The 27,972-nt window shown below is 40.6% G+C and overlaps 1 long non-coding RNA gene and 1 pseudogene across 1 annotated transcript; both read left to right on the top strand.

The window, feature by feature from the left end:
- The first annotated feature begins 2,024 nt into the window (after positions 1-2,024).
- LOC140364690 (uncharacterized) lies at positions 2,025-2,848 on the top strand. Its single transcript, XR_011927729.1, has 3 exons — positions 2,025-2,198; positions 2,615-2,688; positions 2,756-2,848. It is a non-coding gene; the product is annotated as an uncharacterized lncRNA (long non-coding RNA).
- Positions 2,849-18,560: 15,712 nt separating this feature from the next.
- Positions 18,561-26,727, top strand: LOC140363309 (histone-arginine methyltransferase CARM1-like; annotated as a pseudogene).
- Positions 26,728-27,972: the final 1,245 nt, after the last annotated feature.

The raw sequence follows: 27,972 nt of genomic DNA, 5'->3' as shown, positions 1-27,972 counted from the left end.
TATCTAGAAGCTATTCTTGAGAATATATTCTATGATAATTGCGTAGAACTCAATCAAAGTGATACACATATCAAACTTGTGTGAGGCGGGTTCTAGAAACAAGCAGATGATGGCAATTTACCTTCCAGACCTGTGGAGATACCTGCCCACTGCATATTTTGGAATTTTATTTATTTATTTTTCAATAAAAAATGCCCTTCGAATAAATGCCAGATGTACACACTGAACAAAAATATTAACACAACACACAACTATTTTTCATGAGCTGAACTCAAAGAAACTTTTCTATATACACAAAAGACCCATTCCTTTCAAATAATGTCAAAGTCTGTCTTACTGAGCAACTAATAGAGCGGTTTGAGCTCTCACCTCCCAATAAGGAGATCAATTCCCAGGCCAGAACCAACACAACATGATATCTCTGGGTGAAGTCTGCATGTTCTTCCCATGTTACCGTGGCTTCCTCCCACCGTCCAAAGACATCCATGTATTAGGTAAATTGGCAAATGTGAGGGTGAATGGTTGTCAGTGTGTCTGATGGTCCAAGGCCCAAAGTCACTGGTGAGTGTGCCAGCCATGTTTTCAGCTTCCAGGAATTGTGTACAGATCCTTGTGACACGGGGCCGTGCATTATTATGCTGCAACATGAGGTGATTGTTGTGGCATGTTTGGGATGAGCAGATACGGCAGCACGTTCCAGTTCCTGTTCCTATCAATATCCAGCAACATTGGCGGCCAATTTGGTGGTCACACCAGATACTGACAGGTCTTATGACCCCCTTCACACCCTCTTAAAGAAAAAACACAATGTTGTGTCCTTTTATTCTGGCCAGCCTAAGGCACACCTGTGCAATATTCATGCCATCTCATCAGCATCTTATGTCCCTCCAGTGAGGTGGGATGGCTTATTGATATTGATTGCTCAGCAAGACTGACTTTGACAGATTTGTGAAAAACATTTGAGAGAAATGGGTCTTCTGTGTTTATAGAAATGTTTCATATCTTTGAATTCAGCTCATGAAAAATGGGAGCAAGAACAAAAGTGAGTTCATATTTTTCTCCATGGATACAAGTAGGTGGCAGACTCCCTTTCTGATCACTTTTTCTATTTTACACATTGTGTTACATGTTGTTTTTAGCAGGCCTAGTGGTTTGGTCACAGCACGTCCACAACACCACATCCACACAGAGGTGCACAGAGGAAAGAAGGAATCGAGATTCAGTGATTTCTAATTGTCAATGTTCAGCTTGTGTCTACAGTCTACAGCCAAACTACTGTCAGTAAAAGTAAAAAGTAAAATGTGTTACAGACTTTGATAAAAAAAATGTAACACATTTTTGGGGTTATTTTTGGCAGTTAAAATAGACCGGGTTCTCCGGCTTCCTCCCACCGTCCAAAAGACATGCATGTGTTAGGCAAAAATTGGCAACTCTAAATTGGCCCTAGTGAATGAATGTGAGAGTGTATGGTTGTCTGTAATGTCTATGTCTGTGTGTTGGCCCTGCGACGAGTTGACTACTGTCCAGGGTGCACTAAGGCCCGAAGTCACTGGGATAGGCTCCAGTCACCCGCGACCCTGAAAGGGAACAAGCGGTAGAAAATGGATGGATGGATGGATGGATGGATCACCCCATTGCTCATTTTGTTGACATTTTGTTTCCAGACTAAGCTCCTAGCCTCAATTTCTCATCTTCATTTATCTTTATTCTGCTGGTTTGCCGTCCTCAGAGCCACAGGTGGACCAGGTTTTGGAGGTGTACCCCCATAATGACCCAGTGATCCTACCCTGTTACCTGGAGCTGCTCAGAAACCAGTCGCCCTTTGAGCTTGCGGTTTGGTGGGAGAAAGACGGGCGTATCTTGAAGTCCAAGCCGGTAAATGAGGTGAAAGCAAAACTTTTTAAATTCGTAAATACATTCAAATGTTCCTTGTGCGTACATTGCTTTTGCAAAATTGTTAAAGTGATAGAACGTATTGGGTAGGAAATATTAACTCACCCCTGTTTTATATTAAGCATAATGCCTTTTGAATACAGGGACGACTTCTTTTTTTATGTTATTCTTTTCTTGTAGGTCGACAATAATAATGAAGATTTGATTCCTTTTACTGCTCCACAGAACGTCAGTGACCAGTTCCCTATTTCCTTGTCTCAAAATATTTTGTCCCCTGGAGAGTACAGCTGCTGGTACCGAACCAAGTAAGAGCAGCTTTAAATGTAGAAAAAATATATACTTTTAATTATACCTTGGAATTATAAAGTCACTCTCATTGCATAATCAAACATATAAAAAGCAAATAAATGTTAAGGTTGTCCAAACGAAATTTGACTATTCTATTGTCTGAATAAGAATGTTTTGTCTGTTGCGTTATTGATATCTGTATTTATAAGGGAATGTCTACAGAGCCGCGGCGCGCGGCCGAAACTGCTAGGCTATTTGACCGCGCCGGGGCTCTGTAGCCACGGCCTATTTATAAAGCCTTTTCCTTTGTAACAAAATACACGTCTTCAAAGTTCCTTTAACTGATAAAATGTCTTGAAGATTAATTATAGGTATTAAAAGACATTTTACAAAGCACAGTATTATTGTGATTTGAATTATTTTATCTTTACAGGAAGTCAGAAGAAGCAAAGCTTGGCATACCTGGAACTATAAAAGTAATTTTACAGGAGGATTTGTATGACACAGGTAAAACACAATAGTTTAAATGTATTTCATCATCGCAATCTTCTTAACACCTCATATTTATTATTAGAAAAGTATACAGAAACCCCCACAGAGGAATCGGGCAGTGGTTGGACTTGGCTCACTTCTTTTGATGTTTTTGAGGAAACCACCACAAAAGAAATGCCTATATTTTTAGACACAGTTACATCGTCCACAGACGGTAAGTTGTCATGTTATTATTTGAAAAAGAACAATGCCATTTCATATACAAATTAAAGATTCAAGATGTAACTTTTCTGATTTAATGCCATACAGTGGAACATTTCAGACAAAGCAATAACTGTAATTATTCAATTATTGTGCCAATCAATTTAAAAATGGTGTAATAAAAACATTTCAGTAACTACAGAGTTTTTGCCAATGGAAGCCTATGAGGAAACAGCTACTTCTTATCCTGCTGGAGGTAAGATCAAATATTTATAGAAAGAGTATTATTACTCATCTAAACATTAAAGCTGTACATCAGGGCTATTCAACATTAGGCCCGGGGCCCAAATCAGGCCCTCCAAGTGATTTAATCTGGCCCACAACCCATCTTCCAAATATTAAATAAAAAATAAAAAAATATTGTTCACTGGTTTTATTCTGGGTTAGCACTAGTTTAGACCTGGTTTGGTCTCTGTTCAAGCCCTTATTTAATTCTAGTTCAGTCCTGGATGGGCAATTTTGCAAAGCAATGTTGGTAAAGCATGTTGTATGTTATTTCTCACACAAATCTAATCCATCAGTAGTTATTGTATTGCATTAACTCAATTCATAGAAATATTTATTTAAATGTTATGTCTTTTGCTACTCAAAATACTGTTGCAGTAGTGACATGTTGTGCAAATTGAGGCCTTGGCCCTCCGAAAAATCTGGCCCACGGGAAAACTAAGTTGAATCACCCAGGTGTACATGTAACTTTTCTGGTGCAAGTCAACCACCTGCTTGTCTGCATGAGAAAGAGCTGCCACAGATAGTTTGGATGAGTACATTGACACTGTGACGTAATACATTTGATTCTGTGAGGACAGCATTGTACCATCATACACTAAAGTCACTTTCAACAATGACAAACCCTGGTTCACACCAAAGCTGAGGCGCTACAAAGATGCAAAGTATGGATTCAGCAGGGAGGTGTCGAGAGCGAGATGTCAGTACAATATGCGTCTGAAGCAGCAGCAGTCTCAAACAAAAACCCCGCCTCTGTGTGGAGTGGGCGCCGGCTTCTCACCAATTACAAGCCCATGCTGACGTCTGTAGTCATGAAGTAATTTGAGCGCTGGTCCTCCCCCACCTCAAGTCATTCACCTCCCCCCTACTGGTCTGTGGACGACGCCGTCAACCTGGCAGCCCACTTCATCTTGCAGCATCTGGACTTCCCAGGAACCTATGACAGGATCCTGTTTGTGGACTTAAGCTCTGCATTCAACACCATCCTCCCTGCTCTGCTCCAGGACAAGCTCTCCCAGCTCAACGTGCCTGACTCCACCTGCAGGTGGATCACTGACTTCCTGATGGATCGGAGGCAGTGCCTGCGCCTGGGGAAGAATGTCTCAGAGGATGTACTTCCTGTGGCAGCTGAAGAAAGCTAAGCTGCCAGCGCAGATGATGATGCAGTTCTACACGGCCATCATTGAGTCCATCCTCACCTCCTCCATCACCGTGTGCAGTGTTGGGAAAGTTCACTTTCTACATGAACTAGTTCAGTTCATAGTTCAGAAATTTTAAAACTAACTAGTTCAGTTCATAGTTCATTCTAAATGTTGGACTAAGTTCACAGCTCCAAAAAATGAACTCGTTGTGAGCTATCATTTTTCAAAATTATTTCCACAGAACCACAGGCAGCAATTATTTTATTAGTTTAATGCTGAAACTATGTCAGATTTCATCTTCATATACAATGTTGAATCCTTACCCAACTTCACATTGAAGGGACAGCCTTCCCCAGAGGCACGTAACTGGTCGTAGGGCAACTCCTTGGTGCTCTGTCGACTACAAGTTGCTGTCGCGTCCATGCTGCTTTTTGTTTTTATAACGCATGTGCAGTGTGGTGCGACACGGGAAATCTCTATCTGTCTGCAATACCGCTATCGGCCTCTACAACTTCGGAGCTTTCACACTTGCCAGTGTAATGACAAAAATAAGGCAAGGAGGCGAGTTGCTTTGTCTCAATGTTAAGGTGATTTAATCAGGCGTTTCTCTCTCTCTCTGGTACATTACATGATCAGAATCTCCCTCTTGTTGTTGTTGTTGTTGTTGTTTTATGGCGGTTGGCATCTGAGTGTTGCATTACCGCCAGACTTTATTCCTCAGACGTTTCGTAGTCCTCAGACTCTGTCGTAGTCCGTAAAAGTACTCCTCCCATTGCTTTGGCGTTACAAAGCCCTCTTGTCCCATGTCCTACATATTTATACCCGTAGTCACATGACCACACACACAGAAGTTCCTGGTCACTGGTCTCTCAGGTACAAAGGAATCAAGGAGCAAATGGGACATCAAAGAAACAGTGGTTTCAGGAAGGAGACAGTACCACAGGGTCAGGTAAAGATTTAGCCACGTCCATGACTTCGTCGTGGCTCCAGGGCCTGTAAACGTACAACTGTCCGTTCGGTCCGGCCACTTCTACCATAGGTAAGGCGTCTGTGGTGGGTCCGTTTTGATTCCGGAGATTGTATTTCTTAGAGTCCAGTTTCTGTTCATCTCGTTCGCGTCCCGTTTTCGCCATGGTCGCCGCGTCCCCTCCTGTGGAGTCATTGTCCACCGCGGCCTGCGCGCCCCCTCCTCCCAGAGCTTGTTCGGCCCGATTGACCAGACAAGAGTCAAGGTCCGGGTCGATCCGCGCCGCCGACAGACATGTGCAAAGGAAGTTTGAGAGCAGTTATTTGTTCTTGTGTGTGTACGTGTTGTGTTGTGTGTGGGAGTGAAGAAGCGTGTGCATGTGTGTGTTGTGTGTGGGAGTGCAGATGTGCTTGCATGTGTGTGTTGTGTGTGGGAGTGCAGAGGTGCATGCATGTGTGTGTTGTGTTGTGTGTGGGAGTGCAGATGTGCTTGCATGTGTGTGTTGTGTGTGGGAGTGCAGATGTGCTTGCATGTGTGTGTTGTGTTGTGTGTGGGAGTGCAGAGGTGCATGCATGTGTGTGTTGTGTTGTGTGTGGGAGTGCAGATGTGCTTGCATGTGTGTGTTGTGTGTGGGAGTGCAGATGTGCATGCATGTGTGTGTTGTGTTGTGTGTGGGAGTGCAGATGTGCTTGCATGTGTGTGTTGTGTTGTGTGTGGGAGTGCAGAGGTGCATGCATGTGTGTGTTGTGTTGTGTTGTGTGTGGGAGTGCAGATGTGCATGCATGTGTGTGTTGTGTTGTGTGTGGGAGTGCAGATGTGCATGCATGTGTGTGTTGTGTGTGGGAGTGCAGAAGTGCATGCATGTGTGTGTTGTGTTGTGTGTGGGAGTGCAGAGGTGCATGCATGTGTGTGTTGTGTTGTGTGTGGGAGTGCAGAGGTGCATGCATGTGTGTGTTGTGTTGTGTGTGGGAGTGCAGAGGTGCATGCATGTGTGTGTTGTGTTGTGTGTGGGAGTGCAGAGGTGCATGCATGTGTGTGTTGTGTTGTGTCTGTTCCGTCCGGAGAGTGTGGCGTGTTATGTAGGTAAGACGGCGGATTTTTACATTCATTTGTGTAGGGGGCAGTAAGTTTACACAATTTCTTTCGTTCCCGCGTTTTAGCTTCAGTTTCCCATATTTTAAATATTTTGTTATGCTTTTCCATTTCTCTCACAAAATTCAAAGACACTTTCTTTTTCTTCATTTTCAACACATTCTCTTTCGTTTCCGTTAACTTCAACCCAAGTTGGGTGATTTTGTTCACGCTTAATGAACCACCAATTGGGAAACCATATTTTTTAGACCATACATCCAGGCATTCCAAACATTCATTCCCATATTTTTTTGACATTGCCCTCATAGTGGGTGTCTCTATTGGCATGACGTCCTTGGACTGTTTTACACCCATTTCGTCTGCTCTCTTAACGACCCGCGGTCCTGATATATATATATATATATATATATATATATATATATATATATATATATATATATATATATATTTTATCGCACACAGCGTTTAAATGTTAGAGTTAAAATTAAGATTCCAATCCAACTTGTATTAGGATTGGCGTCGTAATCTAGCACACAGCTCTAACATTTTGGAGTTACAGTTAGAATTAGAGCTTTGTTTAATAACAGAGTTTCAAACAAAGCGCTAACTCATTCACACAGCTCTAACTCGATCATTATTCGCACACAGCTCTATTTGTTTAAGTTACAGTTAAACTTAAAGCTATGTTCCATTTAGAACATCTCTGTAAGTTATTCACACAGCTCTAACTTAATCACTCTATTTGTTTAAGTTACAGTTAAACTTAAAGCTATGTTCTATTTAGAACATCTCTGTAAGTTATTCACACAGCTCTAACTTAATCATATTCATATACAGCCTAGTCTTACAATTGAGACAAAGCCACTCACCCACAAGGTCCTTTTTTCAAACCCAGCGCCGGAATCCCTCTCTCCAGGGCCTGTATGGTACAACGTCTGCTTAGGTGAAAATGCTGGATCACACAGTCCCCGGAAATCGGGAGTCCGGTCGAGGATCCTGTCAACAACGCCAAATTGTAATGACAAAAATAAGGCAAGGAGGCGAGTTGCTTTGTCTCAATGTTAAGGTGATTTAATCAGGCGTTTCTCTCTCTCTCTGGTACATTACATGATCAGAATCTCCCTCTTGTCCCATGTCCTACATATTTATACCCGTAGTCACATGACCACACACACAGAAGTTCCTGGTCACTGGTCTCTCAGGTACAAAGGAATCAAGGAGCAAATGGGACATCAAAGAAACAGTGGTTTCAGGAAGGAGACAGTACATAACATTTGCATTAATTCAATTCACATGTCTTGCCTAGTGTGAAACATAACGTGGGACTTCCTAATCACTCCAGGAGGTCCGGACATGTAGATTTCCAGGCCAAGAGGAGTTGTGTCAGGCTGTTGACTGTGTTAGAACTAAATCAAATTAAGATAGAATTTGAAAAGCAAAGGGCCAGATGATATTTTTCCACAACACCAGGCATAGGCTCTGGTTGGGCAACATAACGATGCGTTTTTCGCCTGGAAGTCTCTAGAAATCTGACACCTTATTGAACGAAATTAAAAAGTATGAACGTGCCGTTCACAGACACCAGAAGGAACGCTTTCACAGTATCGTTCGTCGGCAGTAATACAGTACGTTCAGTTCACGTTCACCAAAATTATGATTTTTTTTCACAATCAAGCAGCATGTACATGTTCATAAGTGAATTAACCTTTACATCCATCCATTTTCTTTCACTTATCTGGGGCCGGATTTAGTTGGATTGTAATAAAACACAAAGTATTTTGAAGCTTAACAAACAGAAAACACATCACAGCTGTCCCTACTGTCTCCTCTGTCCTTGACGACTCTGTGTGAGCTGATTTACCTGTGTCTGTGTCTTCACATCTGGTTCATCTGCTCCTGAGCTTGTGCTTAGCGAGTGAGTGTTACGTTGTAATGAGATATTTACACTGAAATATGGTCCACCGTAGTGATGCTATTCTATTATAAAGCTGGAAAATGTTTTCATTCTTGGGGATTTTAACATTTGGGTCGATGGCTCATCATGCCCTGCAAAGGATCTTTTAACCTTGACTGAAACATTTAACTTTGAGCAGCATGTCTCAGGTCCCACTCACCAAAAGGGACACACTTTAGACCTGGTGTTTTCACTTGGCCTGAGTGTTGCTAACCTCTGTGTGGAGGATGTCCATATGAGCGATCATAGCTGTGTTTTATTTGAAATTAACTTTTCTCCTGAGCCTGTGCCCTCGAACATCAGGTCTCAGAGGCGCATTATCACTGCAAATACAGCCGTCCAATTTTCTGCTATATTTGATCCTCATTTGTTTATGAATTGTCTTGATGTGGACAGTTTCATTCATTCCTTTAGCAGCCACTATGTATCCATTTTAGATCAGGTGGCACCTGTAAAATCCACTTTGTCATCACAGAAAAAAGCTTGTCCTTGGATAAATGAAGATATCCTAAACCTAAAGAGACTATGTCGGAAAACTGAGCGTCTGTGGAAAACCTCCAGTCTTGAGGTCCATAGGTTACACCTCAGAGATCTTGTATCATCTTACAATGAAATGATGGAAAGTTCCAGATCTGATTACTTCCGCCAGCTAATAACCTCTAACAAGAAAAACCCTAAAGTGTTGTTTGACACTATAAATGCTATTGTTTGTCCTTCAGCTTCAGTGACTCCTGTTTTCTGCAAAGCTGACAGCAATGAATTCCTCAGGTTCTTTATCAATAAGATCAAGATGATCAAAGACCAAATCCCACTCCTTTTGTGTGATAACTCTGTTTCTGTGTAGCCTGTTTCCCAAAGTTGGTCTTCTTTTAAGCCTGTCATTCTAGAAGACATCTCAGCTCTGGTGACCAAGATGAAACCCTCCTCTTGTACATCAGATGCCCTTCCCTGCAGGCTTTTCCTCAAAGTGTTTGATGTTATTGGCCCCTGGGTTACCAAAATGGTAAATCTCTCTTTCTACCGGTGTTTCCTGGTCCATTTAAACATGCCATAGTTGAGCCTTTACTCAAAAAAACAAACTTGGACCCGACAGACCCAAAAAGTTTCAGACCTATTTCAAAGCTCCCGTTCATGCCCAAAATCCTTGAGAAAGTGGTCTCTGAACAATTGTCAGACTTCCTTGATCAGTCTAACATTCACGACTCTTTTCAATCTGGTTTCCGCAAACATCATTCTACGGAAACCGCATTGCTAAAAGTGTCCAGTGACATTATGATGTCTGCTGATTCTGGGAAATGCACGGTTTTAGTTCTGTTGGATCTGTCTGCAGCCTTTGACACCGTCGACCATCATATCCTGTTAAACAGATTATGACAGACTATCGGGGTCAGTTCTTCATTGGTTTTCCTCATATTTATCCGGTCGGAGCTTTAGTGTTGCTGCAAACCAAATAATGTCCGACTCAGCTGATCTGTTGTGTGGAGTTCCTCAGGGCTCCGTTTTGGGTCCCGTCCTATTTCTGCTTTATATAATCCCCCTGGGAATGATCATTAAAGAGTTTAGTGATGTGTCCTACCACCTGTTCGCTGACCATATTCAGCTATATTGCTCTTTTAAACCTCCTGAGATCCAGAAGCTGAACTCCTTGGTCAGTTGTTTAGTGCAAATAAAACAATGGCTGAGCAAAACTCCTTGCAGCTAAATGCTGACAAAACAGAAACTCTGATTATTGCCCCTGATGATGCCATTCCAGGGATAAACCAGTACTTGGGTGTTTTAGGCCAGACTCCTATACCAAGTCTTAGAAACTTGGGTGTTGTCTTTGAAAAAGACATGTCTTTAGAGCACCACTCCAAGCTGTTGACGAGGAACTCAGGAACTCTAAGCTCAGAAAAATGGTGTCTCAAAATGATCTGGAACTTATAATTCATGCATTTGTGTCTTCACGTTTAGACTATTGTAATAGTTTGTTTTCCTGTCTTAACAAGAAGGAGCTCTCTCGTCTGCAGCTGGTCCAGAACTCTGCAGCAAGGATCTTAACCCGCACAAATAGAAGGGCCCACATTTCACCTATTCTATAAGCCCTTCACTAGCTGCCGGTCTCGTACCGGATACAGTTTAAAATCCTTGTTCTGATATTTAGAGCTTTAAATGATCGGGTCCCATTGTACATTATCGATCTGATTAAACCGTACACTCCCTCTCGCTCACTAAGGTCCTTGGCTCAGAAACTGTTATTGGTTCCTCGCACCCGTTTTCGGACCAGAGGAGACAGATCCTTCCAGGCAGTTGCCCCCAGACTCTGGAACGATCTTCCGCTCTCCCTGCGGTCACTGGACTCAGTTATTGCTTTTAAGGATCAGCTTAAAACTTTTTATTTAGTCAAGCCTTTTAATTGCATTTGTTTTACGGACTGATTTTACTGTATATTGTTGTATATGTATTGCTCACTGTACATTTTTTGTGTTTTTATCGTTTTACTCTGTGTTTTGTGAAGCACTTTGTGACTTCTGTCTGTGAAAGGTGCTATACAAATAAAATTTACTTACTTACTTACTTGTCTTTTGACCCGTGGGTCAGGTCAGGCCAGGAAAGTCTAGTTTTAATGTGGCAGGTTCCACACTTAGATTCACTTCCTCATTAGACTCATTTCTCTGTGAATATGGGTCTGATTGTTATAAAACACACAGCATCTTGAAGCTAGAAATACGGAGATCACGACGTGTCCCCTGGACAGTAAAAGCCAATAAAATCTATAAATTAGACGCACCGTTGTAATTACCGCAGGGTTCAAAGCGTGGGGAAAAAGTTGTGTCTTAAAGTCCGGAAAGTACAGCATTTATCCTAATGAAGGTGAATAAAAATACTTGTTATACATTACTAACATTTTAATATTTGCTTATATTTTCTCTAGATCTCCTTGAATACCTGGAGGAGTTTATGGACTGGTCAGACTTCCCTTGGGTTCGGACTGGACTAATTGCTGGAGTTGTATTGGTCACTGCGGGGGTGCTGTGCATTCTGGGAGCTCTTCATAAACTTTAGGACAAATCAGGATATTTTCATCCATGAACTTTAACTGATACATTTACATTTACTCTAGTTATCCATCCATCCATTTTCTACCGCTTGTTCCCTTTCAGGGTCGCAGGTGACTGGAGCCTATCCCAGTGACTTTGGGCCTTAGGCGGGGTACACCCTGGACAGTGGCTAACTCGTCGCAGTACTCTAGTTATTTTATTTTATTTTATATATATATATATATATATATATATATATATATATATATATATATATAAAATAACTATGTATACTATACTATACTATATATGTCGGTGTAATCCCTCATTCGTCCAGGCGTGTTCCATAGTAGAAAAAGCTTCAGTTGTAGTCATCTGGACTCAGTTAGAAAAAATTGACGTTTCGACTCTCATCCAAGAGTCATTGTCAATAAGATAATTTAGGTCGAGAACTCCGATATTTATACTATTCTGTGGTAAGTCCAGCCCATTGGGAGGAGCCTTCCTGAAGAAGAAAGAGTTGTTTGTTACAACAGAAACTTGGTATCTACTGAGCCTATTCAACCCTTTAATGGGCTATTAGTCTCCCCTTTGTCTTTGTGAGACCCTGGCTCACCCACCCTGAGTACCTGATTAACATCTAAATGTCCTGGTACTGGTCTTCTACCTCTCCAGGGGTTCAGTATACCATTGTAGACTACAGGAAGATTGAACCTTAGACCTCTGTTTCTGTTTAAAGAAGGTTTTTCTTTTTTAACAAAAATAGCTTCCTTCACTCCTCTTTCAAACCATCTTTTCTCCCTGCTTAAAACCTTCACCTCACCGTCTTCAAACGAGTGATTAGAGGCTTCAAGATGGAGATGCACGGCACTCTGAGGTCCTGAACTTGTATATTTCTTCTGTGCTGATAGAGCCTCTTGTGCAGAGGCTGTTTAGTCTCACCTATGTAACGTTCTTTACAGCTTTCTTCACTGCATTGGATAGAATAAACTACATTGCTCTGTTTTTGAGTCGGCAACTTGTCCTTAGGGTGAACCAGTTTTTGTCTTAAAGTGTTTCCTGGTTTAAAATAAACAGGGACTTCGTGTCGTCTAAAAATTCTCTGCAGTTTTTCCAACAGGCCAGAGACATAATTTCCCAACAAGGGATGGAGGGGAAAAATAATAAAGATAAAAATAAATAAATACCATTCCATGTGATCACGACAGTAATTGCACATGAATATGTGTCACGACAGTAATTGCACATGAATCACGACAGTAATTGCACTGTAGGACTAACAGTGTTTGTTATAAAGTCTGACAGCAGCAGAAGGAAAGACCTGTGAAACCTTTCCTTCACACAGCGAGGGTGGATCAGTCTCTCACTGAAGCTGCTCTCCAGAGCGGACAGAGTGTCCTGCAGGGGGCGACACTCATGGTCCAGCATAGATGTGAATCTAGCCAGGACACTTCTGTCCCCCACCTCCTGCACCGAGTCCAGAGCGCAGCCCAGGACGGAGCTGGACTTCTTGATGACTCTGTCCAGCCTCTTCCTCTCCCTCTCTGTGATGCTGCTGCTCCAGCAGGCCACACCGTACAGGAGGGCTGATGCCACCACAGAGTCATAGAAGGTCTTCAGGAGTGGCCCTGTCACTCCAAAAGACCTGAGTCTCCTCAGGAGGTAGAGCCGACTCTGGCTCTTCCTGTACAGTGCGTCTGTGTTATGAGTCCAGTCCAGTTTGTGGTTCAGATGAACACCCAGGTACTTGTATGAGTCCACTCTCTCAATGTCCCTTCCCTGGATGTTCACCGGTGATTATCCTTATTCAGTCTAAATTAGCCTTGATGTAGTCTTGGTTTTGTCTCTATTAAGTTTTTATGTTGTTTTTGTTTTGATTGTGTCAAAAATATTGCAACAATATCAACAGCCATATCACAGTAATTGGCAGTATCATGCAGCTCTATGTAGAACTATTTGTTGGTAATTGAGTGTCTGCTTATGATGTCATAAAGGAGACACTATGTTCTTGTAGAAAAAGATTCAGTTGTAGTACTACATGTTCTTGTCATAAGGCGCTGGTACAGCTGGCAGCCCGGTGTAAACGCTCTCTCTTCTTTCTCACACTTATTGTGCTTTATCTCCTATATTTTGTAAATATAGTTAGTATATTTTTTCTATTTTACTGTACGATAGGGCCACGCGCTGGAATAGTTTTTTAATTCAACTGTTTTTGACTTTTTTCGGCTGGATTTGAGCGTTTTTCGTTGCGTTCGTTGTGTTGTTGTGACGTGAGCTAGCTCCGAGCGAGCCCACCAGCCCCTCCCCCCGCGCCCTCCGGCCGCGCTAAAGTACGGCGTGTCGTCGGTACACGTTTATATACACGTTTATATGAAAGAGGAACTTCACGAACGATCGGGACACGCACTGGAATCGCTTTAAATTAACTTGTTTTGACTTTATTCGGCTGGATTGAGTGTTTTCGTCGTGTCGTGGCGATGTGTCTTGGCTCCGGCCCCGCCCCCCGGCTCCGGCCCCGCCCCCCGGCCGGCGCCGTACCGCGTTTACACAAAGGAGGAACTCATGAAACTGCGGAGAACAGTCGTCTTACCCGGAGATCGTCACGTTATCCCGGCGCAATACTGACCTAACCTAATACTGATGTGCAATTCTGTCGTATTTGCAATTACTGTGAAATTCATGTGCAATCTATGTGCTGTCGTGACACATGTTCATGTGCAATTACTGTCGGGATCACATGCAATGGTATTTATTTATTTATTTGTCTATGGGAGTTTTTATTTGTTTATAGGAGATCTTCTACTGAAAGTGTTTTTCAGACTTCCTATAAGTGATCTGTTCTTCTGTATCTACCTCTGTATCTACCTGCGTTGCACCAATGAAATTTCCCCATGTGGGACAATAAAGGAATATCTTATCTTATCTTATCTTATCTTGTATTTTAGGATTTTTGACGCGTTTCCACTCCTTAACACTTTCACCGATTTTCATCAAGCTATACCTCTTTACGATCGCTTTCACCGTCTTAGGGGGGCTATTGCTTTTAACATTTTTACATACCAGAATATTTTTCAGTATTTGCAAAAGTAAATTGCTAATGCTAACGCTAATGCTAATGAGGAGGGGGTGCAGCCGGGTCACTGAGGCTCTCTCTCTCTCTTTTTTGCTGCTCAGGTCTGTGTTCAGCACGATCTTGCAATTTGTCAGGAAAAACTACTATTTGAGTCGCAAACTACGCAATCATCAACTCTGAATTACTGAGCGTCATTGGTATGCCGCAAAACGCAGCAGAAAACATGGACGGGTGGGAAGGTGGCCTGAATATTTTTCAACAAATATTGAACATTTTCAACAACACATGTAGTACTCTGACACACATGTGTCACACACATGCAGTACTTTCACACAAATGAAAGACACACAGCAGAAATGCCAGACTACTAGGTTTGGACAATTTTCATCTGCTGCGGGCGGACAGAACGAGAGAATGCGGGAAGAAAAGAGGTGGAGGTCTGGCGGTGTATGTGAACACGAGCTGGTCCAAACCCGAACACTGCACAGTGAGGGAGCAGCTATGTAACAAGGATATTGAACTATTGGCTATTGGCATGAGGCCATATTATCTGCCCCGGGAGTTCTCACATGTGATTTTGATCGCAGTCTATGTGGCCCCGTCTGCCAATGCTGAAAATGCTTGTGAAGCACTGCTCTCCTGCACTTGTAGGCTGCAAACACAACATCCACAGGCTCTCTTCCTCATCTCTGGTGACTTTAACCACGCTTCTCCCTCTTCTGTTCTACCAACATACACCCAGTATGTTACCTGCCCCACCAGGAACAATAGAACATTGGACTTGTTTTTTGCCAACACCAAGGAGGCTTATTCCTCTTCCCCCCTCCCTCCCCTGGGCAGCTCGGACCACAACCTTGTACATCTGAGGCCTGTGTATGAACCCATCGTGCGCAGGCAGCCTGTGGTGTCCCGTGAGGTGAGGATGTGGTCTGCTGAGAGCGAGGAGGGTCTGAGGGACTGCTTCAGCACCACTGTCTGGACTGAGCTTTATGACCCACATGGGGAGGACATCAACACCATCACAGAGTGCATCACGGACTACATCAACTTCTGTTTTGAGAACATTGTTCCCTCCCGGACGGTGCGGTGTTTTCCAAACAACAAGCCATGGATTAACCGTGAACTGAAGGCTCTGCTGAAGGAGAAGAAGAGAGCCTTCAGGTCAGGGAACAAGGAGGATCTGAGGACTGTGCAGAAGGAGCTGAGGAGGAAGATCAGGCAGGCGGAGGCCGGCTACAAGAGGAGGATGGAGGAGCAGTTGCAGCGAAAGAACATTCAGGGAGTGTGGAGGAGCCTGAAAACCATCTCGGGCTTCAAAATCCCCCCTGCCCAGACAAAGGGGGATCTACAGTGGGTGAATGATTTAAATTCTCACTTCTTGAGGTTTGATCGGTCACCCGCCCCTCCCCCTGCACAGCTGCATGCTCCCTCTTCCACAGCTGGACAATGCCCTGCATCTGTTCCTCTTCGCTTATCTGCCCCGGACCATCAGCTCCCCACTTCGTCTGGACTCACCCATCCCCCCAGCACACGGTCCCCCTGCCAACCACTGACTGTCCCAGCAGCACAGGTGAGGAGTGAGCTGAAGAGGATTAAAGTGAGGAAGGCAGTAGGACCTGATGGCATCAGTCCCAGGCTCCTTAAGTCCTGCGCAGATGAACTGTGTGGAGTTATGGAGCATGTCTTCAACATGAGCCTGAAGCTGAGGGTGGTACCACAGGTCTGGAAGACCTCCTGTCTGGTACCTGTGCCTAAGACACCGCGCCCCAAAGACCTCAACAGCTTCAGGCCAGTGGCTCTCACGTCCCACCTGATGAAGATACTGGAGCGGCTGGTCCTGGACCACCTCCGCTCCACCGTGAGCTCAGCCATGGACCCGCTGCAGTTTGCATATCGGTCTGGCATCGGAGTGGAGGACGCCGTCATCTCCCTGCTGCACCACTCTCTCTCTCACCTGGAAAAGCCTGGCAGCTCTGTGAGGATTCTGTTCTTCGATCTTTCCAGCGCCTTCTACACCATCCAGCCGCTGCTCCTGAGGGACAAGCTGGAGACGGCTGGTGTGGAGTATGACCTGGCAGAGTGGATCCTGGACTACCTCACAGACCGACCCCAGTTTGTGAGAGCCCGGAACTGTGTGTCTGACACTCGGACCTGCAATGTGGGGGCGCCCCAGGGCACTGTCCTCGCGCCCTTTCTCTTCACCCTTTACACTGCAGACTTCAGACATGACACGGAGAGCTGTGTCCTGCAGAAGTTCTCTGACGACTCATCATCATCATCGGACTCATCACGGACGACGATGATGCGGCGTACAGAGGACTGGCGCAGGACTTTGTGGACTGGTGTCAGCGGAACCACCTCCTCATCAACGCGGGGAAGACCAAGGAGATGGTGGTGGATTTCCGCAGACGCCACCCCACTGCCCCCTCGCCAGTGAACATCCAGGGACGGGACATTGAGAGAGTGGACTCATACAAGTACCTGGGTGTTCATCTGAACCACAAACTGGACTGGACTCATAACACAGACGCACTGTACAGGAAGAGCCAGAGTTGGCTCTACCTCCTGAGGAGACTCAGGTCTTTTGGAGTGACAGGGCCACTCCTGAAGACCTTCTATGACTCTGTGGTGGCATCAGCCCTCCTGTACGGTGTGGCCTGCTGGAGCAGCAGCATCACAGAGAGGGAGAGGAAGAGGCTGGACAGAGTCATCAAGAAGTCCAGCTCCGTCCTGGGCTGTGCTCTGGACTCGGTGCAGGAGGTGGGGGACAGGAGGGTCCTGGCTAGATTCACATCTATGCTGGACCATGAGTGTCACCCCCTGCAGGACACTCTCTCCGCTCTGGAGAGCAGCTTCAGTGAGAGACTGATCCACCCTCGCTGTGTGAAGGAAAGGTTCCGTAGGTCTTTCCTTCCTGCTGCTGTCAGACTTTATAACAAAAACTGTTAGTACTGAACACTCGCAATACTGACCTGACCTAATACTGATGTGCAATTCTGTCATATGTGCAATTGCTGTTGGAATTCATGTGCAATTCATGTGCAATTCATGTGAAATTCATGTGCAATCTATGTGCTGTCGTGACACATATTCATGTGCAATTACTGTCGTGATCACATGCAATGGTATTTATGTATTTATTTATTTATTTGTATGTTGTGTTACTTCAGCAATTTCTTCATGTACATAAGTATTTTTACTACTACATGAGAAACAGTATTTTAAAGTAGAATTTTGTGGTACATTGCTTGAATAATACAGTATTTTGGCTTGTGTAAGTTGATGCGTTGTCTATCACATGCATTCGTTCCATGATAAATTCCATGTATATTAATAGCAGGTGTTAAAGTATCTGTACATAGCTTACAAGTACATGTCAGTGAGTCCATACTTCTCAATGTCAATAAATGTATTCATATTCCTCTATAATATAAAATTGCATGAGATTTTTAATGAATTATTCATATTTTTGTTTTAGTTGTACTAATCCTAACATTACCGGTATATATTTTGTTATAGCTAAAATTGACCACATGGTAGCCAGTGCTCTCAATACAATACAGCATTTACAAGACATAAAGCATGCCTAATACTTTGAAAACTATATAAATCTTACATTTCAAGTGTTTTGTAATTATTGATTAGTTCATAAATAAATTCTTTCAAACAAAAAAAATAGTTGATTCATAAACGGTCTATTAAGGATCATGTTTTTCAAAATTAAGTCAAGTTAAGTCTTAGCTCAGTAAAGCTTAAATTTGCAGTTTTATTCATTTGGAATTTTCTATTCGTCCAGAAGAGAGAGTACATCAAGCATATTGATTGAAAGTTTTTGCTGCTGTTGCCACTTGCCACATACTTACTGTTTCTGATTAACTAGGAGCAATGCAAAAAAACAAACCTAAAAAAAATATTTTAGTACCTATTAATAATTAAATTAAATACACAATTGAGGAATGTGCTGCGTAATAGCAGGAAAGGCTATGCATCATTGATTAATAATAGGACATAGAAATAGTGTTATTTTTAAATCCTGGTTAACTCCTGTCTTTATTCTGCCTAAATGTTGTTTCCTTGATCTTGGTTCAGTAGTGGTCCATTTGTCTCTCCTCCCATTTACTCCGAGTCCCTCCTTCTTGTTTCTCTTTCTTTTTTTCTTTCTTTCATTTAGGAACAGTTATTATTTTGGATCAGACTCAGAATGGAGCAGACGAGTGAAGAGCCCATGGTTTTCTCTGTAAAGGTTTACTGTTTACAAGAGGTAAGTCTAAAATACATACATTTATATCATTTGGGTAGAAATTTGTTACATTTACTTGAAGAAACTTTGAACAATCTGTACATCTCATGCAGTTTTACCATACTTTAAAGAAGAGCTGCATCAATCGCTTGTCTCCATGGAGATGTTATTGCTTTGCCTGGAATGTTCCACAATATGGTATTAAATTTGTCCCTTATAGAATCTCCATGGACACAAGCAAGTGACATTATGTACCTTTAAATTATGGTATTCTTGAATAAGTACAATTTTCTGCTACTCTACCCACATCTGGATACTTCTCTTGATATTGTCCTGAGCCCTGGTTTAGTCCTATTTGCTGTGAGAATATATTGATCGAAAATAGTTGTAGAATATTTTAAGATGCTATTAATTTTTTTGCAGGAGATGCCGGGCCAAACTGAAGAGAATTCAGAACTACATTTAAAAATAAACATGTTCCATGGCCAAGATTTATCCCTATGTTTTAAATCTACATCAGACAATGGACTTCTCTCTGTAGAAAGTGAGGATTACGTGTATTTTTTGCAGAAAATAACTCTTAATGAGGAGAAATGCCATGTGTTTTTAGTACTTAATAATAATCTATGACATAACATGTAGATCAGTATTTTACATTTTGTTAATTGTAAACTGCAAAATTAATAGAATACAGCTGAGTAACAGAAATGGGACTATTGATTTCCTGTTAAAAATGCACAATTGTTTGATTTCATCATAGCATAGCAAGCAGTGGATTTCTATTTACTTGCTTTTATTAGAGTAAATTTTCTGAATTAAACCTGTAAGTATATAAATGTGGGTGTTATAGGGGGTAGGTGGAAACTGATTTTCTGGCAAGCCTCCAATGCAGGACAATACAGGATTACGCAGGGTCAGGGTTAGGCAGATATCAATCTAAATACAACTTTTTGTGAACTAATGGAGGAAAACTGCTGTAACAAGGTTAAAAGCTCATAAATGTTGATTTAGCATAACATAACATTATATCTTTCAGGAAACAAAATCCCACTCTTCCAATTCTCTATTTCTGAGGACTTGGAATGCTGTCAGGTCGGGGGTCAGTCCTTCATTATCACTTTTGAAAAACACAGCTATATTCTTCAATTCAACACCAAAACAGGTTTTTACTAGCAGTTTATGCTCAATTTATAATGTAACTTTTCTGCTTGTGTCTCAGTAGTGATGTTATTGCTTTGCCTTGAATGTTTCACAGTATGGCATTAAACTTCTATCTCCATGGAAATATTCCAGCCAAAGCAACGCCATCTCCATGAGACAAGCTGGCAGAAAAGATACATTGTATAGCTTTAGAAATGATGTTTTGTTTGTTGTAGATATGAAGACATTTCAGCAGCTTCTCAAGGATAAAAGACTGAGAGAAGGAGACTTGAGAGGAAACAAGGAAATAGGACCCAGGAGACACTTCAGACCTGAGACCTCTCGTTCGAACTGTCACCAGGTAAAGCTAATTATTGTATTTTCCCCAAAATTATATGAAATTAAATTACAGTAAATACAGTTTTTGTCTATAAAGTGAACTGTTTTTTATAATAATGAAAAATAATGGCTTCCAATTTTCCAAGGGTGCGTTCACATTTTGGTTTGATATCAGTTCAGTCCTGATTTAGACACTATGTTTAAGTTTAGTTCTTGTGCTGGTTTAGTTCCAGTTTAGTCGCAGTTTTGCTGTGTGAACAAACCTTAACATTTCCTAACAATAAAGTGTACCTTAAACCCAGTGGCGGCTGGTGGTACAAATTATAGGGGGGGCTATTTGACATGACCGTGTTTTTGTTTTTTTTAAATGTCCAAAATAGAAATTTCTAACATTGACTGTATGGATACATATTTTAAATACACATTTACAACTGAATTAATTAAGTAAACACACTTTATTTCCACTTTTGTTAATGATAAGTTTGAAGTTAAGCGATACTCAATGCTTAGCGTTAGCCTTATGCAAGTAATAAACTAAAAAACACTGCGTGTTTGTTGTCATGGTAACGTAGCACCGGGTTTGACAGATCACATGTCTCGGCTCGTATTGATACGAAATCAGCCGCTTTCAACACGAATAAAGCCGGCAAACAGTTGAGCAGCTCATTCTGAGTCGTTTTGGATGTACCTTTTGTCACAGACGTCTGTAGATACAGTTTTAAGACGTAAACACGGAAAACACGGCGTGTGTGGCACTTCCGCATAGACGCGCGCACATGTCTGTGTCTCTAGCGTAAAAAGCGTAGCTCCATGGCGTAAACACTACGTTCAAAAGTCGCTATTTTCCTATGGAGAAAACCATAGTGACGTAGTCACTTTTGACTGTGATTTGATTGGCTAAAAATCCCCATTGATTTTCTATGAGGCTCTGGGGCGCTTTTTAAACCGCCCCACGTGAACGTAGAAAAGTGACGCAGGCTGCGCAGCAGACCACGCGGCGCACACACAAAGTATACATCTATATCTATTTATATATATGGATATATATTATTATTTTACACATTTACACTAATAAGAATATAAGATATTTTTGAATAAATTATATCGTTTTTAGACACAAAAGAAATTGACGTAGTTGGCAGATTGACAGGGGGGGGGGGGGGGGCGGCGCCCCAGCGCCCTTAATGGACCAGCCGCTGCTGCTTAAACCTTAAAACACAGTTATGGCCACATTCTGGAACATGTCCCCTTCTGATTGACTGACACAAAGCTATATTTCCTTTATTTTTCAAGTCGTAGGCTGTGATATGTTGGTCAAATAATAACCATTTTAGGCAATATTTTTGACCGTTGTTTGTTAAGGTGGTCTGTATTGATATAAGGTGGTATTTTTGTTTCAGTTCCACAGTTGTCTGTCGCAGAAGCAGAGTTTACTTCAGGACTACAGCCGAATTGCCACTTATCACAGAGCCATTCTCCTCAATGAAACAGACTTCAAGGACAAGGTACAGACTTTAAAATAAGAAAATATGGAATTGTAAAAGTAATATAGAATTGAAAAACTACAATATTTACTCTTGATATGAAATTAAGTAACATATATTCCATTAACGAAATGTGTTTTTTATAATAAACTACATTTTTTACCTTTGTGTTGGATTGGCAATCAGACAAATCACAAAAATAACCTATGTATGCAAGGATTTATGAATGTTTTTATTTGTATTTGCTTATGTATGCACTTATTTCCCCCTTAGGTAGTGTTAGATGTTGGTGGCTCAGGGATTTTGTCCTTCTTTGCCGTTCAGGCCGGAGCAGCTAAAGTCTACAGTGTGCAGTCTGGACCTATGGTTAAATACACACAGGTTAGATTCATAAGACTCTGCCCCTGTTTGAAATTATATTGTATTATTTATAATTGTATTATGTCAGTGTTTGGCTGAGGTGAGGGCAGGTAAAATGTGTGTTGTTCAGCAGTACATTTTAATATAGCGTGATAAAGACCTTGTTGCTCGTTGTCTTTCAAACAAGGACAAGATCATTTTACTGTCATTTACTGTGGCCTAAACTGGGACTAAACCAGGTCCTGACTTGGAATAAAACAGTACTAAATAAGGCTCAAACTGGTACTAAGTCAGGACTAAACCAGAACTTGTAAACTTATACAAAGCTTCAACATCTGTAGATTTCTATGATTCAATATTTTGTTTTAATTTAGGACTGTGTAATTCCTAATTAATAATTAATTAAATTAAATTATTGATACAATTACAAAAATCTTGCAACAAACAAAATTATATGTGCGTTCGCTGTGTCCCTTGAGCCAATATCTTTTTCTGCAGTGTCTTCAAAAAAGATTGCTAATAAATTATATTAGGTTAAAAATATGTCTTTTACCAGCTAGAGCTTAAATATGCTGACTGAAGGCTGCTAGAATGAGAATATTCATGAATAAAGTACATTATTGATAAACGGCATAAAATGCTGTCTGGTGGTTGAGTGGTTAAGGCAGCAGCACATATGCCAGGCTCCATGTGCCGCTGGCCACAGTGTTGTGAGTTTGAATCTCGGCTCCATTCTAAAGTCTGAAGACATTTAGTGAGAATGTTAGCGCTTATTCCACTTTTACTAGAACATCATTAACATTGTGAGATGGGGCCGATACTAAGAAATAAGTCCACAATTGTAGAATCTATAGCTTTCTTTGTCTTGTATTTGTTGGCTCCCTTTGGTCTGGGCCCCTGATTCGACTGTACCTCATGCTAGGAGCTGCATTCTACAGAGTTAATGGTTCACAGCCACATCTGGACCACAATGCACTGGGGCACAGGCCGAGGGGGAAGACAGATGTTTGGCTGTGAAACCTGCAGGATTAGTTCTGGAGAACAAAGTTACAATCCTACTATCCACATATCACAAATTTACAGTGACATTAGCAAAATATAATATTTTCATGTGGCCACAAGATATTATCACGTTCCCAAATGAACATATATATATAGAGGCAGGTATGGCAGGTACCAAATCCCCCCCAAAAAATAAATAAATATATAAATAAATAAATTCTCATAATATTTGCTTCTGTCAAGTTAAAGTAAAAGCTGTAACTAAAAATGATAGAACAATCATAGCAAAAATGTACATGTCGTCTCTTTCTCTCATAGTCCCTGGTCCGGTGCAACGGTCAGTCTGGTCGAATCCTGGTCCTAAATGGTGATCTGGACTCGGTGGTTTGTCCAGAGAAAGTGGACCTCCTCCTCTCAGAGCCGATGGGACACATGCTGCTGTCTGACCATCACATACAGAAAGTCCTGTCTGTGAAGAAGTGGCTCAAACCTGGAGGCAGGAATAATGGGCATGTCCTAACTGTGACCCGAGGGGCAATTTTTCATGATGTATCTGCTCAAATTTACCATCATACAGTATAGAAGTTATTTTACATGTTTAAAAATTCTATAAAACATAATTGTGTGAAACGGACCTCACATAAAGGTCCTAAAGTCTTAATTAAAGTGGTAACTCGGCCAAATGCAGGACTCAGCGATGTGGGGGGAAAAAATATATCTCATATTGATCGATCTGGATTTTTTTATTTGATTTTATTTGGTCTTTCCAAAAGAAAAGTAAAAAAAGGCTTTTAATAATTATTTGATGAACATAAACTATACAGACCCTTAATCTGTGCAATTTAACACCAAAATCCACCAAAATTGGACCTCAAAACCACATATTTTTACTGAGGATCAACTTGATTCAAAAATCCACCCAAATAATTGACAATTTCACATGAATTGATCTCGATCTGTGGATCTTTCGATTAATTTTCCAGCCCTATTTTATGATCTCAAAATAAGTTAAAATTACAAAATCCATCTTTTGTGAAACCCGAACACTAACGGTTTTACATCGTTTTTTACATTTTATGCATTTTTATGCTGCAGCACCAATGGACTGGCCACTACTGACGAGGTTTAAGATCACAATAATCTGTCCTGATATTTTTATAGATCCATGTGGTTTACCAACACTAATCCAGTTTGCACATAGATAAAGAATAGGAAAAGGATAAGGTTATGAAATTATTTGTTTACTCAGAGTTTCATGCCATTATATTTGTGCTTTAATATTGTTTTTCAGGTTTGACATTTCCCTCCTGGGCCGATCTCCACTTGTCTCCTTTTAGCGACGAACTGCTTTATTTTGAAAACTACGCAAGAGCTGCTTTCTGGTCTGAAATTGAATTTCTCTAACAGATGATGTATTTTACTCTCTTGTTATCTTATCACACTGAATATACATCAGCAGTTATAAAATCCTGGAGACATTAGTGTAAAAATAAACATGAAATCTTTTGGGACCAACATTAGTCCACGGTTGAAGACCAAAACACATTCAAATCCTGTCCCAGTTCTGGGTTGGTCTCTGGTCCGTGTTTCCTGACTGAGAGCTGTAAAACGGTCCATTTCACTCCAGACCTGACTCAGCAAAAGTCCAAGTGATATGGACTAGAACAACAGCTCAAGCCATTATTCGTATCTGAAGTTAGATTTGAGATAATAAACTAGTTCACAATATTAGACGTTATACACCGGTGCATTTCATGAACAATTGCCCCATTGTTGTGAGGTTGTTGTTCTGAATCGTGAGCGTGTGGTCAGGCTCGGTCAGCATCCAGGAATGAACTAAATCTTTGGGAATTCCTGAAAAAAACTATTGAACAAACAGCTTCAAAATCACGCACAATTGGCTTTGAACTATGTCTCAAGTTAAATGCCTACAAAGAAAATATCAAGATTTTCAAGTATTACATGTATTAAACTAAAATTTATCAATGTTTTAGCTGAATAAATTGCAAAATTAGCACCCAAAAATGTCATTGCCAAATATGAACTTAAGGTGCACTATCTATGTCACTTTTCTCATGGACCGATGGTCATCTCACAGTAAGACTGCATGTTTTTCAGTTTGTTCTTTAGCAATTGAAACACCTATAACCAGCAAGATCACCAGATCTAAACCAGGACAAATCAATGTCTAAATGCACTATTGGTCTGAATTTAAGGTTCAAGTTATAGGAAAAAAATATGTTACTGGAACTGTTTTTATTTGGAGATATGCTAAAAAGGTAACGTCAGGTAAATCATCTATAAGTAAATCCATTTTTTATCATCTGTAAAAAGAGCAAAACTTAAATTTAAAAAACTTGCAATGTAATCTTCTAAATAAGGTTTAAAGTGATACGTCTGCACGTTTGGGTTTATTTTTTTCTCTCACTACGTTTACTTTTAACCTCAACCAAGACATTTACAAGCATGCTTTAGCACATTTCTGATGGATTCATAATTGTCTGGATATTGTCATCTGGATAATACAAAATTGTTGTTTGTTGTTAGAATCATCCACTACTAATTTGAATATGTTTCTTCTTATTTTTAGGCAGCAGAGGAATTTTTATGGAATAAGCCTGAGTTCCTTGTACAACTCTGCAGTGGATGAGTTTTTCAGACAGCCAATAGTGGTAATATTATGCACTATTCACTATTTAACATTACAATTACTACAGTACATTTCTGGATTTTTGAATGTTTTTGTAATTTAGGACACATTTGATGTCCAAATCCTGATGTCTCGCTCTGTTAAACATCAAATTAACTTTAAGGAGGCAACACCAGAAGACCTCCACAGGTTATAATCAATATATTTATTCTTTTACATACCGGTAATATTGAACGAGTCTAAAAAGTAATTAAATATTCACTTTAAATAAATATCTATGTCTATATCTATTTTGTCACTTTTGTCAATGTAATACTTCATACCAACTGAATTAATGCATTTTAGGTTTCTAGAGACCAAAATTATTTTCTTTGTGTTAAATTCGAATTTTTCAAAGTGTCATAATTCATTTATTTGGAGGGGCACTATGTAACTTTAAAGTCAGCTTTGTTTTTCAGACTGGAGATTCCTTTTACGTTCACTCTTTCACAGTCTGGATTGGTTCATGGACTGGCCTTTTGGTTTGACGTGGCATTTCAAGGATCCAAGTACAAATCACACATTGCTCTAAAACAAAGTCAGTCATTAATGTGAATCTATGAATATTTTTCTTAATCTTTAGCGCGACCATTTGGATGTCTACCGCTCCTACAGAACCACTAACCAGATGGTTCCAGGTTCGATGCTTGTTCCAGACGCCACTCTTTGCCAAAATGGGACAAACGTTGACTGGGACTGTTTTATTGTCTGCAAATGAAAGGTAATTATTGTAGCAATAATTACTTCTATTTATGTCTTCTACACTTTTCATACGACATCACTCTTGATTTTCAATATCTATCAACATTTTGTTTTATTTGTTATACAAGTAATAGTAATTTTAGTAGACTTAGTTTTATGTATTTAGGTATGGTTCCACTTTATAATAACTATTCTTACACTTAATGCCTTACAACTAAATTTGAATTTGCTTAAACATGTTTTCATTTCTAGTCAAAGTTATGACATCCACATCACAGCTACAGTTGATCAATCAGGGTTCACTTCTGGAAATGTTTTGGATCTCAAAAACCCATTCTTTAGGTAATTTGTTTTATTTTTTTAGACAAATGAATGTTCGTATATGTGTTGTGTTTTAAGGATGCCCTCTTGGTTCCACAGTTAAGGACCAAAACAAGATGTCAGGACGTTTCCGTCTCATTTGAGGAAATATGAAAGCAAAAAAAGGTAAACAGATTATTATTATTGCATAGCAGTTACTTATATCATCTGCATTATGTACAAAACCACTGCACTAGAGGGTACTAAATGCCAGTCTTAAAAAGGCATAAGTCATGTCTCTTTTTTATATAAAATTAAATAAATGAAAATGTAATATATATAGATCAATGTTAAATAAGTATTTCTAATATACATGTATATATTTTGTCTTTAGAAAGGCCCATCCGATGACTGCAAGCTGTCCAACTACCATTAAGTCCTATAGTTAAGCTACTTAATGTTGACATTGTGCCCAAAATGTGTTAGAATAATGTAAATAAATGTACGTCCTACTTAACATATTTTCTGTTTTACAGCAACATTTTTACTGTACAATAAACATGTAAGAAATAAACAACCTCTCTGTTTAACACTCTTATAATAGCCTAGCAGAGTGTTTTATAAATATTAGTTTGAGTGAACAATTGAGCATCAGAGAAAGAATACACCAGAGGCAAAAAAAACCATTAGGGCTTATATTGAAGTGTCCAATAGAAGGAACATACAGTATATGGAATTATAGATTGATAAAGACTGCTATAAAACTTTATGATTTTCAATGTTTATCCCTTAAAATTGTGGTTCCCAACTTGAGGGGCAACATAGATTGTTACGAGTCCCCAGAGATTGGAGGGTGAGGTTATCAGAAATGTTAGTTGCGGACAATTATCCCACAAAAATATGGAAATGGGGAGGAAGATCACAAAATATTCAAATTGTTGTTTATTTATTTGAAATGATTGTTATGGAAAATGTCATAATTTAATGCATTTGTGAGGCAACAATTTTGGATTTGGGTTTCCAGTACAAACAGTGGAGCTTCAAGGAAGCGAAAGCCTTGAAACACAGTTAGAATGTTTGGAATAGTAATAGATCATATAACAACCAGTGATATGTGAAAAGCTGGGATATACTAATGAGGATGATGGACGGACAGGGACCTAAAGGGCTGTGCAGGACAACCAGAAAAGAGACAATTGGTCAGCCACCCTAGTTAGTTATTTTTTTTCTATTATTTGTTGTTGCAGTTGAAGGGGTGTACACTAGGTGGCGATAGTGCGCCTATTACTCGTGTATTCCACCACTTAAA

Source organism: Eucyclogobius newberryi, unplaced genomic scaffold (genome assembly GCF_026437365.1).
Source record: "Eucyclogobius newberryi isolate DKJ021-1_F unplaced genomic scaffold, fEucNew1.0.hap1 SCAF_1, whole genome shotgun sequence".
In the NCBI taxonomy this organism is placed as follows: domain Eukaryota; kingdom Metazoa; phylum Chordata; class Actinopteri; order Gobiiformes; family Gobiidae; genus Eucyclogobius; species Eucyclogobius newberryi.
The sequence above is the reverse complement of the archived record's forward strand: the minus strand, read 5'-3'. Positions and strand labels throughout refer to the sequence as shown.